Source organism: Dasypus novemcinctus, chromosome 8 (assembly GCF_030445035.2).
Source record: "Dasypus novemcinctus isolate mDasNov1 chromosome 8, mDasNov1.1.hap2, whole genome shotgun sequence".
Classification (NCBI taxonomy): domain Eukaryota; kingdom Metazoa; phylum Chordata; class Mammalia; order Cingulata; family Dasypodidae; genus Dasypus; species Dasypus novemcinctus.
The window spans coordinates 6,417,454-6,431,055 of record NC_080680.1 but is presented as its reverse complement, the minus strand read 5'-3'; the positions used below and the strand labels follow the sequence as shown (position 1 = coordinate 6,431,055).

Sequence of the window (13,602 nt, the reverse complement as noted above, 5' to 3'; positions counted from 1 at the left end):
GAGTCTTAAGCTGAATGTTTGGGGTTTCACTAATGTCTCTCTACTCTAGATGGGTCAGAATTACAGCATCTCCCCAGCACTGTGTATCCTTCGAATTTCCTTTTGTAGACCCCAGTGCTCCAAGCAGTCTTGTGGATTCTTGCTCGGTGCATATGCAACTTTGGACTTGGACAAGGCCTTTCAGGGAACTGCTGTGCAGAATTCTTGGGCATCTTTGCGGCTCTGCTTTCTCTGGTCCTTTGCTTCAAAAATACCCGACATATTATAGTAATCTGTTTCCTCTGCTCAGCAAAACCTCCATTTTCTGCTTAGGCTTCATTTTCCCACATTGCAGTCTAGAAAGTGCCCTTAAGCAGAAACCTAGGAGCACACAGAACCCACTTCACACCCTTCCTTTCTTTGAGAGATTGCAGTCCTGTGCTTTCTATTAACCAATACCTGAAGATAGTTATGTAACAAATTTTGTCAAGTTTAAGAATTACTTGGGGTGGAAGGGTAAGTCCAATACCAGTTTACTGGGTCCTAACTGGGACTGGCCATCTTCACAGCATTTTCTAAAGGAACTTTAATAAGTTCAGAGTGTTTCAAACATGGAGTTCAAGGTGATAATTCAAGTGATGGGCTGGAGGAATGTTCACGAGCCCGATCACAGTCCTTATTTTAACAGGTACTCCCATGGTTAGATGTGCATCTCAGAAATGACAAAACTGTACAGAGCTTAACACGTGTGTGAGAGAGTGCAAGTAAAACTGGGGAAATCTGATGAAGATTGGTAGATAAACTGTGTCAGTGTCAATATCCTAGTTTTGCAAAATGTCACTGCTGGGGGAAAATGGGCAAAGTGTACAAAGGATGTCTCTGTTTTATTTCTTTCAGCTGCATCTGAATCTATAATTAATAAAAAATTTCAGTTAAAAATTGATCATGAAGCCTACCTTTGTTGTTAACCTCCTCTCCTCCCAGGTTACAATGCCCCGTATCTCTCAGTATACAGTGAAAATGCGGTAGATATATTTGATGTGAACTCCACGAAATGGATTCAGACTGCCCCACTCAAGAAGGTAATCTGACATTAAGATTATGTGATTAAGGAATTACTGATTGAAAATTGGAAACAGGAACATTCAATTGTTCATTTATTGTGATGTGTACTTGTTAATTCAGAGGCTTAACTAAGAGTAAAAAAAATCACCAAAAAACAAATTGGTTAATTTTATTAATTGTACTAGAGCACTTTTATTTTGTGATATTTAAAATTGCATTATATAAAATAAAATTCTCATGATATAAATAAATATACATACAGTACAGATGTTACTTCTCACATTCAGTAAAAAAAAAAACCTCTAGAGAATATTTTACTTTTAATTATTTATTTTCTCTTAAAAGTGTAATTTTGTATTCTCTGAAGGAAGATTTTATCAGTTGAAAGAATGAAAACGTTTTTAAGGATCTCAATTAGGATTTCACAGATTCACAAGTAAACAAAAATTTTGCATAATAATTTAAAAATAGATAGAAATTTAAAAGTAAAAATCTGCCATTTTGATAAGAAAGACCACGGAAGATTTAAGAACAAGTAAATCAGAGATATGTAGAGTATAAATAATATGAAACATCAAAAAGGAAGTTATACAGGAATAGAATGAAGTAGTCACAATCATATGTGAGATTTTGCCCAACTTTTAACAATATTAGAAGTGAGAAAAGCCTTTGTAATTACTGCCACATTACATAAAACATGAAAGGACACCTTTCCAGCATTGTAAATATGAACTAGTCACATTTAGTGTTTGATAGAATGATTTCCTGAGGCAATTGAGTTTTCTCAGGACAAACTGTTAGTTATTAATGACTTTTAAGAATTTAATTTAAATTAAATGTATTTCCATTTAAGTTAGTAATTTCAGATGTTTTTCAGTCATGTTTTTAAAAATTTTATCAACAAGAGTTTGTAAAACAATGTATTTCCCTTGATTGATATTTTTCTGGCTTGTTATTCTCTTTTTGAGACTACAACATTTGGAGGGATAAGTCTAAATGGAATACCTTGATAATTAATGTTTTATATACATATATAATTAGCCTCACAACTTAAGTTCTTAAAGGAGTTATTGAAATAATCTTGTTTTTTATTATTTTAGGTTCGACCCTTGAATAGTGAAGGATCTCTAAATATTTTACTATCGGAGACAATTAGATTAATATATTTCAAAAATAAGTTGACAAGTAAGAAAATACATTTTCAGTAGAACTACTTCTAAGAAATCCTTTCTCTAGCTGAGTGCCCAAGGTCACAGAAGTAGTAAGTGACAGAGACAAGATTTAATTTCACGTCTGAGTCTGTGTTCTTCACCCTTAATGCGCTGAGGGTAAGAAGTAGTTCTCCTTTGGCTTGCAGCTAAAAATATCTACCTGACACCCTCCCGTTATTTTGCAGCAGGTTTTAGTTAGACATAGTCAAACATACGACTCTGTAAAGACCGGCCACCATTTACATGGCTTGCTGTGAAAACTCTTCCACATTCCCAACTGGTTGTGGGTGTCAGGTGCCCAAGCCCCACGACCCTGGAAGGAGCAAGCAGCCGAATCCACAGCCCTACTGCAGCGTCTCCAGACCAGCCACTATCGACTTCTCTTTTTTCTTCCAATTTTTTGTTTAAGAGGGGATACTCATGTGAGTGTAGCTGTCTTATTTTCTTTTTGGAATTCTGTTCAAAGGCACTTTTGAGAGTTTCTGGCTGGCAGGTTTGCTTACTTCTAGGTAAGAGATAAACAGGGTGTGTCCTGGCCTCCCTGGGAAGAGGAGCGTCTTCCCCTAAGACCAGAAGAGGAGGAAGTAGAGACCAGTGCCTACCTCTAGCAGAGGTGACCGAGGGACACGAATTCCTCAGGCATCTCCCTCTTCCACCTCCTCTTCCCGGGATGGGCCTCAGAGATACTGTACTGTGTTAGAGTAATTTTAATTGCTTTCATACACTGAAAGACTTGTTCTTTATGCTTAACTATCTTGTAACATAACAGAATATTTTAACACCTGTAAGGTGCAAAAATGTTGTGGGTAGGAGGAAAAAATTAACATAGAAATGTAAGGGAAAATCAAAGTGGAAAGGCACCAAAGCTTTTTTTGCTGTGTCAGTGAAATGATATTATTTTCTAGATAAAACAGTAATTGATTTAAGTACTATTTAAATTGAACATTAAATTCTATTCATTTATGCTCTGTTTATATTCTGGTTGAATTTACCATAGTCATCCGCTTTTAACATTTAAAAATCTGAGCAATATGACACTTATGAAGTTCATTAACAAGTATAAGTTTCTTGGAGATTAATAGGTAGGAAGCATTTTAACAGTTTAAAGAGCACTATCTTTTTGTTTGTTTTAATATATATATGTATAGATCGAGTAGAGCTGGTATTTCCTGAGACATTAGATAATCAGAAACAAGTGATCCAACACCTCAACAATAGGCGGCGTTACTCCTTCCGAGTTCCAAAAGGCAAAGGAATCCCACAGAAAGGGCTGGAGCTGAATCTCTAGTAACCATCTCCTCATGAATGGGGTTGGCAGGGCCACTTGAAGACCGCATGATATTTAATCTGGAAGAAAAGAAAGACATCTCTGAAACTCAGGCAGAAACTTCAGTTCATGGTGGTGATATGTTTATTTTTCTGTGAAACTTAAAAAAAAATCTTTATGGTAGTGAGAATGAAATGAATATAAGTGTAAAATATTGATTCATTACTTTCTAAATGTGAAATAATCGAAATTTGGTATGTAAGTCTCCACATATTGCAAATATGGAACAAACATGTATATATGTACTGTAAAGTATATTCCATAATCACTTTATGAATGAATCACTAGTACAATTGATGCATATAGACTAATTTCTTTCTGAATCTGAATCTGCTTTCCTTTGACTCTAAGGAAACATTTGTTAATGATCAATTACATTGCACTAATTTCTATAACCGAATAGGCAGAAACATAATCATAAGTTACTACTAAAAACATTAAAGTAGTACAGATTCTTTTAAAAGAGCCAGAATTACCTGAAAAATACATAATGCAATCGTGCTTCTTTGATGTCTGTGGTTGGTGAAGGTCACTTTTTTCCCATCAAAACTTTAAGATTCTTAATTTTTTAAAAAAGCTGTGAGGAACTGACTATTCATCTCCATTCACCAAGTTTGTAATTAGACATATTCTATACGCTTCCCTTGGAAAAGAAAAAAACAACAATACAATTTTGTCTGTCCTTCAAAATATATTGCAGTGGTGTGTTATTTGCTTATTCATATCTAAAGTAATAATTTCCAATAATGTAATGATTTCTAACAGACAGCTGAAGGCCTTCTAACTTGAAAATGAAAATTCATGAAGTATTCATTCAAGTTTATGGTCTTTTATTCTTTCCCTTTTCATCTTTTAAGAAGACGCACACACTCACTACTGCCAGAGACAGCAGCTCTGCCTGGGACTGCCCCTTCTCATACCCAAGGACTTAAAACGCCCTATTTCCACGCATGGATTTTAGGTAGTGGTATTTCTAGGTAATAACTAGCAGGTGTTCTTTTCTTTTTCTCTATGAAAAATTCCTGGCTTCATCTTCATAATATATTAATAATTGAAATGTTTAATGTCTTCTCTGTCAGAAGGTATTTTATTTTGAGAGGTTTCCATGAAAGGGACAGCAGTTAAAGTGGCGTTGAGAGTTTCATAGTAAACTCATGGTTTTGTCTTAATGATGATGATAAGTGAAATAATAATAAAGTCCCTTATCCTGGGGGGTGGGGCATTATGCTAAGAAGGATTTCCATAACTATTCCGCCTGTCAAGGTGGCTTGTTTTTTCCGTAACTGTCTTCCTGGTGCCTTCGATCATGCTAATATTGGCAGTTTCTGTCATGTTAAAAATCCCTGTTTGTGGGCTCGAGGTTTGTATATGGGCATTTGCTCTCTGGAGGGGGAAGCGTGAGAAGCTGCTCTGACGACTCACAGCCCAGAAGCAGGCGGTGGTGGCACAACGAGCGGCAAGGGAAGGAGGGACACTGGGCTTCCATTCAGAATTCCCTTTCTGAAGGCCGTGCTTCCCTGGCCCCTCAGACAGTGCTCCCTGCCGCCGAGCGACGCTTTCCTGGGCGAGCGGGGGCAGCCCGGGGCTCAGCACCTCCTGGTGGGCCGTGGGACGCCGCAGGCGGGGCAGGGAGGCCGAGGCTGCCTGGAGGCGAGGGGGGCATGGGCAGGTCAGGCATGTTCTAGGTAGCGGTTGTCTAAGGGCGGCCCTCTGACGGCCGGCAGCATCACGGGGAATGTGGGAGAGGCTCATGGGAAGCCGGGGGCGGCCCGGCCGCCTGTGGGAACACGTCCACAGGCTCTGGGTTACACCCATCACAGGAGAGCGGGCCGCAGGTGGCGTCCCCCCAGCCCTTCTACTGGTGTAGGCCTTATCTAGGGCAGTGGATCTCACCGGGCAGGTTTTGCCTTGAGGGGTCGTCTGACCACGCGGGACGCTGTTCCTTGTGCTGCGGGCCTGGCAGGGTGCTGGCAGGAGCCTCCAGTAACAGAGGGTTCCCGCCGCAGCGTCAGTGCTGCCAAGTGGGGAAGCCCTGATGGGAGCGGCCTGGCGCGGGCCTAGGGCAGCTCAGACCTCGGGAGGGCGACTCAGGGGTTTAGGGTGATAGGAGCGTCTTTAAGAGGACGTGGGCCTTTGCTGGTTCAACATTTACGCCTTAGCTGGGCACTGTGGTTTGCTGGTAATTCTAGCTGTATTTGGGGAAATTCTTTAGGGAAATTCCGGCCTGGTCCCTGGGCCCCCCTCTGTGAAGCTGCCGCTGTTTCTAGGCTGCAGTAGTGGGCACTAGCACCGCCTCGTGGCCAGAGGAGCCACAGCAGGTACAGGGGCTTCTCAGCCCTCCTAAGGATAGGATGAGAATCCTAACACTCAATCCCTTAGACTCCATTTATTTCTTGGCAGGTATTTTATATAGAGTGGCTATTACGAAAGACATCACAAGTAGAGTGATTTTGAGATTTTTATAAATTAATAACCTCTTGGATCTCTTTTAAATTTAAAATAATAATTATAACAAATATATTAACAAAGCTTACCACCACAGTAAGCAGTATGTCTAGGCAAGCATTTCACTGTGCAGGATTCAGCTAACTGTGCAAACAATCACAATGGTTTGGAAATTGTTTATATAAATTCCTGGTGATTCCTAGGATAATTTAATAATGAGAATAATAATAACAATCAGTTTTAAATATTTTTATTTGTTGCCAAATACTTGAAAGAATTTACATGAAAGAGCTACCAGTTTAGCTATTAGCCTGGTACTCTTATGAGGTATGACAATAAATTTTTTTGAGGTATGACTTATAGACAACAAAATATATCCATTTAAATATATGGTTAGTTCAGTTTTGAGAAATACACACACCCCATGTAATCATCTCCATATTGAAAATATAGAACATTTCCATTCCCCCCAAATCTCCTTATAACCCTCTGCATTCAGTCTCCCTGCACAGGCCCCAGACAACTGCTGATCTTACTTCTGTCACTTTAGATTAGTTTTATGTATTAGAACTTAACGTAAATGGAATCATCAGTATGTATTATTTTGTGTCTGACTTCTTTTTCTTGGAATAATGTTTTTGAGTTTCTTACTCATATATCTTGTTGTAGTGCCAAGTTCATTGATTTTTACTGTTGAATGGTATTCTGTTGTATGGAAACATCAAAATGCTTTTAATGGATATTTGAATGGTTCACAGTTTTTGGCTATTATGAATAAGGTTGCTATGAACATTCACGTACAAGTATTTATGTAGCCATATGCTTTCATTTCCCTTGTGTCAATACTATGAATATAATTGCAGGTCCTATGTTAAGTATATGTTTAGTTACATGAGAAACTCCAAATTCTTCCAAATTTCCAGTTTTCATTTCCACCAAAAATGTGTGAGGGTTACAATTAGTGCACATGATTGCAACACTTGGTGTTTCCTGCCTTTATTTTTTAATTGTAGCTATTTTAATGGGTATATAATAGTATTCATTATGATTTTAATGTACATTTCTTAAAGAAATAGTGATGCTGTCAATCTTTTATCACATGCTTGCTGGCTTTTCTTTATCTATTTTTGTGAAATGTCTTTCAAATCTTTTGTTTTTTTGAAATTGAAATCTGAGATAATTTTTATTCATATTCAGTCATAAGAAATGATAGAGATCCTCTGAACACTGAACAACTTACCTAATGGCAACATTTTGCAAAACTATATACACTATAGTAACCAGGATATTGACATTGATACAACTGACCAGTCATATTCAGATTTCCCCAGTTTCATTTGTACTCATTTGTATGTTTTTTTTTTTCAGACAAAAGTCCTCTTTAATGCTTGCTAGCAAAGGGAGTTTAACATAATTTACAATTACACCAACATTCATGGAATCTGAATATCACAGGCAAAAGGGTACACTATGATCACAAGAAGTCTTTTCATACCTCACAAATGGTTTTATATTTTAGCTCCAAAAGTCAGTCACCAGGCCCAAGCTTGTTCTTAAAAAGTAGAATTTTTATGTCCCTCCAAACAAAGAGTTTCTTACATCTTCCTGGGCCTAATCACTTGGGGATGGGTGCAGAAACTGTAACTAGGATCTTCATCTCATGCATGCCTGTGTGATGCCCAATCTCCATCCGCTGTCCAATTTCTTTACGATAAAAGGAGTGCCTCACACCGGGGCCAAGTGGACAAGGACGTTCCGTCTGGGGAAGAGCGCGTCTTGACACATCTTCTGTTCCATTTTCTCTTGGTCCAGCTTTGGGGCAAGGCCCTGGGTTGGGAACACTGCTGTCTTTTGCCTTCCAGTGGCCACCCTTTGTTGCATCATAACCTGAAATCTGCCCACTTCCTTAGCAACAGCTAACAGCACAAAACCACAAGTCCGCCCACAAGTTTCTGCCAATCCCCAGCCGCCCCGTAGCCCTCACTCCTCCTGCTCTACCCCGCCCTCCTCATTCTCTATATAACCCACTGCACTTCCTTAATAAACTGGACTTGCGTACCAGACCTGGTCTCTGCGGCATTCTTACTCCCCTCGCCGCGCGTCCTCCACGCCTGAGAGCCCCTCTGATGCTATCTGCTGCAGCCTCAGACGCCTTTGCAGCCAGCTGACCCCTCCAAACCCCCCCGTCAGCGTCGGGGTGCAAGCCGCCCCAGCCGCAACCCTTTGCTCTCCTTTTTTCTTTTTCTTTTCCTTTTGGATGTGACTTTTCAGAATTTTAAAAAATATAATAAACTTTATTTTTTAAGTTTTATATTTTACAAAAGTTACATCAAAAGTATGAGGGATTACCAGGTACCACCCATCCTCTCCCTTATTGTTTAAAATATAGCAGTACAATTTATTATGATGTATCTGTAAAAGCCACTTATTTTAAAAAATGAGTCACTTGTGATAATGACAAACCATCCTAGAGAAATAATTTAAAAAATAGAGCCATCATTGTAACATTTATCAGTACTTATCACATCTAACAAATACTGAAGGAGGCAACTACCATTGTTATAACTTCTTTAAAGCCAAATACTTAAGCACAAATCAGAACTAAAATAGAACCTTCAGAATGTTCACATTTGTATGCATGTTTGGCTGAACTTGCAAAAATTCCACATATAACAAAACCACAATTTTGAATCAAAATGCATATAAAAAACCTTTAAACTTTGTCACAAACTTGCTCGACAGAAGCAAGGAAAACAGTAAATCATAACAGCAGTATATTTTTGGGAGAGAAACAATCACTTATTTCCTTTATCATAAAACAAAAGTCAATGAGTCAATATTTTAGTAAGACTGACCAAGTTATTTTTTATTCAAGAATTTGCTTTCCAAGTTGTGTCTTTAAAATGGATCCATCCATATATTTGGATGAAATTAAATTTATACATCAGAAATATTTTGGTCAGAATTCTAATCTTAAGTATAATCCATTATTTATCAAAACATTGTCCAAACACTATACAATAATGCTAGATTTTAGACTTATATGCTTTATCTGAAAAACTTATCTTATAAATAGGGATTTTGTGTTGTTTCTCCAGAATAAATGCCCCTATGTCTAAAACTTTAAATGATAATCAAAAAAGACAGATTCAAGTAATTGATCATATGCATATTCCTTCATTGGGCTTTGATAAAAACAGAGCCATCTGGTGTTGGAGAACCAACTCCTCAGTTACAGTCTCTACAGTTCCAGAAGCAACACAGTAAACACTTCTAGTTTTTGAAGCTGTCTTCTGTTTTTCAGCAATGGCTGCACAAACAGCAACAATCTCATCACCTCCAAGTCATAGTCAGGAATTCACTTTGATGAGAAATCTGTTCTGCTGATGATTCACTCTTTTTAATCCTTTGTGCCACTTTGTGCTTCTGTTTGAGTGTTCTTGCCCAAGAAAGTTCTTCTTTCTGTATTTCAGGGTTCATTGGATAAATGTGATGGGCTACTTAGAAACTTTGAATTGCTTCATCCATTTAGTCCTTCAATTCTCTGTTGTCATATTTTTCTGTCTGTCTTCTTATCCTTTAGTTTACCCTTCCTAATAATTTCATTTCTAAACACTTCTCTAAATCTCTTGCCCTTGTTTTTTCCTTTTAGGTTGCAGCACCCCCTTTAGTATCTCTTGCGAACCTGGTTTTTTGGTAACATATTCTAGTAGTTTTTGTTTGTCTGTGAAGACTTTGAACTCACCCTCATTTTTAAAAAAAGATTTATTATTTTATTTATTTCTCTCCCCCCCACCCCCGTTGTCTGCTCCCTATGTCCGCTTGCATTCTTCTCAGGCAGCACTGGGAATCTGTGTCTCTTTTTGTTGTATCATCTTGCTGCATCAGCTCTCAGTGTGTGCAGTGCCACTCTTGGGTGGGTTGCGCTTATTTTGCGTGGGGCAGCTCTTCTGGTGGGGCACACTTCTTCCACTGGGACACCCCAATGCAGGGAACACCCATGCATGGCATGGCACTCCTTGTGCGCAGCAGCACTGCGCATGGGCCAGCTCACCACGTGGGCCAGGAGGCCCTGGGTATTGAACCCTGGACTTCCTATATGTTAAGTGGATGCTCTATCAGTTGAGCCACATCTGCTTCCCTTATTCTCATTCTGAGGGACAGCTTTGCCAGATACAGAATTCTTGACTGCTAATTTTTCTCTTTCAGTACCTTAAATACAGCATTACCATTTTCTTCTCTCCTCCATGGTTTCTGATGAGAGGTGGGCACTTAATTTATCAAGTTTCACTTGTATATTATGCTTTGCTCTTCTCTTGATACTTTCAGAATCTTTTTTTTATAAGATGTATTTAGTTATCCTCCCCCCCCCCATTGTCTGCTCTCTATGTCCATTTGCTGTGTGTTCTTCTGTGTCTCTGTGTATTCTCATTAGGTGGCTCTGGGAACCAATCCTGGGACCCTCCAGAGGGGGAGAGAAGTGATCATTCTCTTGCACCACCTCAGCTCCCTGATGTGCTACATCTCTTATTGTCTCTCCTCTGTGTGTCTTTTTGTTGTGTCATCTCGCTGCACCAGCTCTCCGTGTGGACCAGCACTCCTGCATAGGGCAGCACTCCTGTGCAGGGCAGCACTCTGTTCACGCCAGCACTTTGTGTTAGCCAGCTCGCCACATGGGTCAGGTTGCCTTCACCAGGAGGCCCAGGGCATTGAACGCTGGGCCTCCTATAAGGTAGACAGGAGTCCAATTACTTGAGCCACATCCACTTCCCAGAATCCTTTATCTCTGATATTTATCATTCTCAATAATAGGTATCTCAGGGTAGGTCTATTCGGATTTATTCTGTTTGGGGTGAATAATTCTTCTGTGCTATTGATATTTATGTCGTTCATAAGGGTTTGGAAGTTTTAGGTCATTATTTCCTCAAATATTCTTTTGGCTCCTTTTCCATTCTCTTCTCCTTCTGGGACACCAATAATAATATGAATGTTTGAGTGTTTCACATTGTCTTTCAACTCCCTGAGACTCTGTTCCATTTTTTCCATTCTCTTTTCTTTCTGTTCCTGTCTTTTCCAGTTCAGATGTTCTGTCTTTGAAATCACTAATTCTGTCTTCAAGCAATTCAAATCTGCTCTTACATGCCTCTAATGTATTTTCAATCTTGTCCATTGTGTTTTTCATTCCCATAAGGTCTGCTACTTTTCTTTCCAGTCTTTCAAATGGTTCTTTATGCTCTCCCAGTGTCTTCTTAATATCCTTTATTTCTTTAGTCATATTTTCTTTAAATTCTTTGAAGTGATGTAAGAGAGTTGTGTGATTACAACTGATTAATTGTATTAAATCCTGTATCTCTTCAGGATATTTGGTTTGTTCTTTTGGCTGGGCCATCTCTTCCTGTTTCCTAGTATGGTGTAATTTTTTCCTCATGTCTCGGCATCTGAATATGTTGGTATATTTACTTTGGTGGCTAATTTTTCTCTATTGCTCATGGCTTATTTTTTTTCCCCCCACAGATCTTCTTTGATATTTGGTTTAACTTATTCTTGGTCTTTAAAATTGCCCAGCTTATGTTTTCAAAGTTGGGCCAAGGACTCACAAGTGGAATGCAGATTTTCTCACATGGGTTGGATGCAGAGAGTGTGAATAGTTTTTGTCCATGCAGTTTCCAGACAGGCCAGGAGATGGTACAGTGCACCTTTCCACAGAGATGTTTAAATCTTGTCTTTCCTGTGTTCCAATGTTGAATCTCCAGGCCAGATATAGAAAGCAGGCTCTGCTGGCTGAATTCACTGAGGAAAATCACCCCAACCTCTCTCCCTTTTCCTTCAAGACAGCTGAGAGGGAGGAAGATGTCTGTTCCCCTCTCAGTCAGCTACACTGAGCCAGGGGTTTTACCCCAGCTTAATATCTTGGGGGTGGGGGAGGGGAGCATGTCCTGGTTGCTGCAGGGGTTTGGTAACTGTCATTTCAGCATCTTCTCTCTGTCCCTCACCCTCCTGGGAGTTCTGTAGCACTGTCCTGGTTTGCCGACCCCCAAAGCAGTTCTCTCAGATAGCTTTTGGCTCTTTCTTCATTGTTTCTGTGAGAATATTCAGCTCTGAACATTAGTCCACGGCCATCTTCCAACAAACCCCATCTTGTGTATGTTTTAATTCCTATACAATTTTATCACGTGGGTAAATTCGTGTATCCATCATCACAGTCAAGGTACTGACCATTCCATTACCACAAGGATCCCATGTTGCTCTTTTATAATGTCCATCCCAAACTCCTGGTAACCAATGATCATTTCAAAAATTTAGTCATTTGAAAAATGTTTACAAACACACACATGCACACATCCTTTCAGGACTGATGTTTTGCCTCTCCTCCCCGCCCAGCATAATTCCCTGGAGATTTAAGCAAGATGTTGCATATTTCAGTAGTTAATTCCACCAGTACCAAGCTGTCTTGATTACTGTAGCTATCTAGCAAGACTTCATAAAACGTAGAGTAATTCTTTGCACCTTTTTCTTGTCAAGATTATTTTAGGTAGGGTCTGTGGTGCCTCTCCAAATAAACTTTAGATTAAGTTTTTGTTTCTAAAAATCTTTTGGGAATTAGATAGGAACTGCATTAAACATGTGTATCAAGTTGTGGAGCACTGACAACTTTAATGTGTTAAATGTTGCAATCCATGAGCATGGTATGACTCCCCAGGGTGGAAGTCCCATCCTATTCAAAGGCCAGGGCAGATGCTCGTCTCTCTCAGCCCAAGGAAATCGCTTTGACCTGTGCTTCCATGGGTTTCTGCATGAAGTCATTTTTTCCTTCACTTCATCCTGTCTCTCTCTCTGTCAGTGCAGACAGGCAGGGCCTCTGCTCATAGTAAATTCTAAAACCTTTTCCAGCTTTCCATGCAATTTAAGGGGGCCCAAGACATCAGACAAAAGGATCCTTTCTGGGTAACTGCGTCTCCAATCCTGACTTCCTCTGGCATGGTTTACTGGACCTGTGAATTATGTATCTAATATTCTTAGCAAAGGAACATCGCACCACATCCTCATTAACAAAGGGTTCTTCAGCCACACCCTTGCGTAGAACTCCTTTCCTTCTGGGAGCTCAGGGGCATCACTGGTAGAGCTGCTTCTGGCCCTAGTCTCCAAACATGCTACCTGGATAGGATGAGAATTTTCCAAATTGTCAATTGCGGATTCCTGTGTGCTTAACAGTTCAGTCCTCTGTTTTCTCTTTATTTACTGTTTGCAGCAAGGAGAAACCAGGCTGCATCTCCTACATTTTGCTTGGAAATCTCCTCAGGTATATATACAAATTCATCCCTTAAAAATTTTGCCTGCTGTCTGACATCAGAACACAATTTTACCAAGTTCCCTACCACCTTATAACAAAGATGACCTTTCTTGCATTTTCCAAGAACATTCTTCACTTTCTTCTAAGGACTCACTGTAAGGACCTTTAAAACCCAGTTTTCTATCTACATTTTGTTCATGACAATGTATGTATTCTCTAAGCTCATAGAACTTCCTCTGTAGTTCTCTTCACAGAAATCTGGGCCTTTTTAAATCAAGTACCTC

General features: G+C 39.5%; 1 long non-coding RNA gene across 1 annotated transcript; it reads right to left on the bottom strand.

The window, feature by feature from the left end:
* Nucleotides 1-1,207: 1,207 nt before the first annotated feature.
* LOC131279394 (uncharacterized) lies at nucleotides 1,208-4,225 on the bottom strand. The gene is made up of 2 exons (XR_009186716.2): nucleotides 4,059-4,225; nucleotides 1,208-3,602 (listed from the first exon to the last, which is right to left on the bottom strand). It is a non-coding gene; the product is annotated as an uncharacterized lncRNA (long non-coding RNA).
* Nucleotides 4,226-13,602: the final 9,377 nt, after the last annotated feature.